The sequence below is a fragment of the Phalangium opilio genome, unplaced genomic scaffold, assembly GCF_054372755.1.
Source record: "Phalangium opilio isolate 3A_F unplaced genomic scaffold, DU_Popi_V2 ptg000329l_1, whole genome shotgun sequence".
In the NCBI taxonomy this organism is placed as follows: domain Eukaryota; kingdom Metazoa; phylum Arthropoda; class Arachnida; order Opiliones; family Phalangiidae; genus Phalangium; species Phalangium opilio.
In genome coordinates this window covers 3,346,646-3,350,788 of record NW_028324226.1, presented here as the reverse complement: position 1 = coordinate 3,350,788, position 4,143 = coordinate 3,346,646, and the positions used below count along the sequence as shown (strand labels likewise).

General features: G+C 35.6%; 1 long non-coding RNA gene across 1 annotated transcript; it reads left to right on the top strand.

Annotated features, from left to right (window-relative positions):
* The first annotated feature begins 290 nt into the window (after positions 1-290).
* On the top strand, positions 291-2,149 carry LOC149610336 (uncharacterized). The gene is made up of 3 exons (XR_016376703.1): positions 291-405; positions 478-553; positions 2,030-2,149. It is a non-coding gene; the product is annotated as an uncharacterized LOC149610336 (long non-coding RNA).
* The last annotated feature ends 1,994 nt before the right edge of the window (positions 2,150-4,143 follow it).

Sequence of the window (4,143 nt, the reverse complement as noted above, 5' to 3'; positions counted from 1 at the left end):
CGTTAGGGCCACTGTTTTCGTGTTATGATTTGAGTGTTTTAGTTTTAGGGACGACCCCTTAATTAAGTTAGAAATCATTGTCTCAATCAGTTTCTTAATTAAATTTAAGCGGTCATGTGAAAAATACTCCAATCTAAACTTGAAGACAGTGGCCCGGACGTCAAAATGGAGCTAGATGTTACATTTTCGATTCAAAATCGCCCAAGGAATATCGCCCTTAATTTATGGCCGACTTATCAGAAACACCCGGTTTATTTTAAAGAGTGTGTTTTACTACGCTTCATATATACCACTCATCCATTTCAAAACATTTCCGCAGCGCTCCGAACTAAGCCGAACTGTTAACTTGTCCGGGAGTTAAAACTGTGGATACGCAATCTACAGAGTAAGATCCTAGCTCGAACGGTAAGTCTCTATAGCATTACGAAGTATAGGAAGTGTCATACTTATGGAGAATATCTTATAATGAACTTATAGCTGTTCTGTATTCCTGTTAAAATTCGAGTATTTAATCTTGCACACACAAGGATAAATAAATTCAACGATATTCCAGGTATATTTAAGAAACATGGCGTCACGCTTCCATATTCATAAATTATGAAACCAAGAAAATATTTTCCCTAAAAACTAAAATAAACCCTTTAGGGTAAAAGATCTTACAGGTATGCAAGGATAAATAATAAATAATTCATCCTTCGTCCCTCAAAAGTATCAAAGGAATTCCTTCATACCTACTAAATCTTTAAATATTTCAAACAAGAATACAATATAGTTGCCCATCAGTAATGTATTAGACGAAAGTTATCAAAAAATACAAAAGACACACCTATAGTTAGTTTAACAGTAGAATATTACAGATTTGTTGTGGAAGTCAAATCGTTTTCCTACTTATGTGCATACATATCACCACGTAAAAGCAAATAATCAATATTAGAAAACCATTATCTGAAGTAAAATGAATTCTTTTTACCGCTTAAAAGGTTTGAGGTTAATTTGCCGATTTGTCGGTTGATAATCGGTAAAATCTTTTAATAATCGGTAAAAAGCGGTTGAAAATTGGTAAAAGTAACCGATAAAAATTCGGTCGATATCGGTTCAATTGGGTGAAATAATCGGTTATCTCGCCAAGTTTAAATAATCGGTAAAGATCGGTTGATAATCGATAAAAGTCGGTCGATATCGGTTTCATTGGGTTAAATAAACGGTTAAAATCGGTATCGGTTCCAGTAAAACTTCGATAACTGCATCGAAAAATAGTATTTAGAAGTCCACAACATAAAATAAAATTGTTACAAACGGCATCGGTAACGATTAACTTAATTACGATTTCGGCCATCATTATTTATGTTTTTTTAACAAATTTTATATTTAATAAAATGACGATTATTTAGGGGATATTCATAAACCTAGATTAGTATCAACGCTCTGTACAGTCTTAATAGCTAGGGGTTCGCGGGCCCAGCCTTGAGAAGAACTGAAGCAAACCACTACTAATAACCCTTCCCCCGGTGTTACTGATACCAATCATGCAGCATGGTAAATCAAAGTCGAAAATGAGCTAATTGCAACTATACATAAAGAACAAACAAATAAACAAAATACTTTCTCAAAAATAAGATAGCATATTTTCCCCAATTAAGTCTACAGATGCAACGTAGCCGACGCATTTGTTTATTTGATTTCTGTACACATACCTTTTTCTTCGATGTGTCCATTACTTCACGTCCCTAAAATATAATTACGTCATATACACGCGGGTAGAAGAACTAGGAACCAGATATAAAGAAAAAAATTTAGTGTCACGGCCCCTATATATTTTCTAACGAACCGAAGCACATTTTTCCCCAAAATTTAATTCAATCAGCGAAAAAGAAATGTTCTTCTTCCTTCCCCCCCCCCCGGTTTCCTTCCGCCATCATGTACGATGCGTTTTTACTCTATCTAAGCAGAATTTTCTTCAAGAAGACAAGACACGCATCGAGAAACATATCCTTGAATGCTTATAATATTATTTTTTTTCTTCCCCAAGCTGAGACTCCACTGATAGCGAAGATGGAGGCGCCACACTCTTTCAAAAAGAAAATTAAATAGAGGATGATACTATTGGTCAGTTGCAAGTACCGGTCAAGAGCCGGACAAAGCTTTCTTAAAGGGATACTCCGGGCTTGAATTTTTTTTTCTTTGTTAATCGGAAGAGCGTTTAAAATAATGAATGTTATCAATTGGAACCATGTTTCTACTTACAATATTAAAGAAGATACATGCAATTAAGTTTCTGTAATGGATGGCACTACGCGTTAGGCTACTCCGCGAAGTACTGGGGAGTACCCCTATTGGACGAACACGTCAGGTGGTACTAGGCGTGAAAAAGGTAACAGCGGTTGAAATAGACTTTTTCGACGTAAAAAAGGGCAAGAAGCAATAAATAAAAGTATAAATTCGCCATATTTCTAACTTTATCTCCAGTCCAAACGTAGGTCCGGAGTTAATCCCCGCCTCTAAATTACAAACAGCATCTCATTGGTTCTTGAAAACTCACGTCAACGAGAAGCGAATGACGAAAATTACGCATTTTCTGACTGAGGAGAGGCGAAATAGCCCGGACTCCTTTTACGTCTTGTATTTTGAAAGGGGGACTGAGACTATGGCGAGCGAATACTTAGGCATCTTATACCATCTCCCTAATAAACCAGATATCACTTCTTGAAAAGGGGTATCAGTAACGGGACATACAAGGGGCTAGTACATTACCGTCTCTGAGCACTCTCACGATACAAAATAAGTACAGCGCAGGCACCAAAATAGCGAGATGGAAGGCAGCGTTTTACCCCCGTGTCTTTCCCTTCGTAGTTACATCGAAATGGTCTATTTACGGAGGCTATTCGGAAAGTTTCGTCCGTGGATAACAAAACCCTTTCTTAGCAAGAGTCCGTTCATATTCCCTACACAATTTGATCAAAGAAGAAAGACAAAAACAGAGCGGTCAATATGGCAAAAAAAAGAGAGAAAATAAAAACTCTCCGAAAATAGTGTCATCATCCCATTAAATACTTATCCACCCCCAATAGGGCCAATATACAACCGTGGTGTAAATTCGTATTGAAAATTGCAATAGAAAATCAAAATATTACTAACAGAATGATAGGGGATAAAAAATAAAATAATTTAACTCTTTATCTTTATTTTTATTTGTATGCTGGAGAGAGAGAGAGAGAGGGGGGGAGGGAGGGAGGTAGGGAGAGAGAAAGAGAGAGTAATGTTTTTGCTGTTTATTCTTAAAGATCTTTCGGGGAAGGCCGTCAGTCTTATAAATCCAAAAAACCGGTAAGAATATAAAAAGACTACGTAATAACTATACGCCCTTGAACCCGGTTTTGTAAGGTTCATTTATCCTTTCTAACTCACGAAGAAAAAAGTCAACGTTATTTCGAAGCCAGCCATCAAGTTTCTACAGGTCTTACTTTCAACTCCAGACTGTACAGACGGACGGACGTTGGCAGCAACCAAAAGAAGTTAATTTAAAAGAAAGTTTGTGGTGGCCCCGCAGAGGCCCTCGAGCGTCTGCTAAAAAGATACTTCACCAAGTCCGTCATTTCTTTATAGAATGTTTTAGAAGTCACTTTAGAAATATAATACAAGCGCGTGAGAAGTATTTAGTTTGTGTTTAAAAATCAAGATTATTTCAACTTTCCAAGAAGTATATATTTGTGCTAATTGAAATTTCTTGGAAGTGGATATACTTGTGCTGCAAATTGGATTACTAATAAAGAACTCAATTAATTAATTAATTAATTAATTAATTAATTAACTTAAGGTATGTACTGTACGAGTATGATTTATTATGCTTTCCTTTTCAACGGTTTTAATTTGTTATATAAACTTTTCGGGGTAGTTGCTTAATTAACTTGGTAAATATTATATTAGTCTAAAACATTTCGGGGGACTTTTAATTTAAAAGACAAATTTAGAAATTAAATTGAAGAAAGTTTGTTTATCTTTATACTAAAGCCTCACCTGCGTTCTGAAAATTACCCCGCCCCCCTTCCCCGTGTTTTTAAATTAAAATTTTGAAGCTTTTAAAATTCCAGAGTTATAGATTTATATGCGAGTTGGTAATTTATAAAATATATACACCTGTAAATT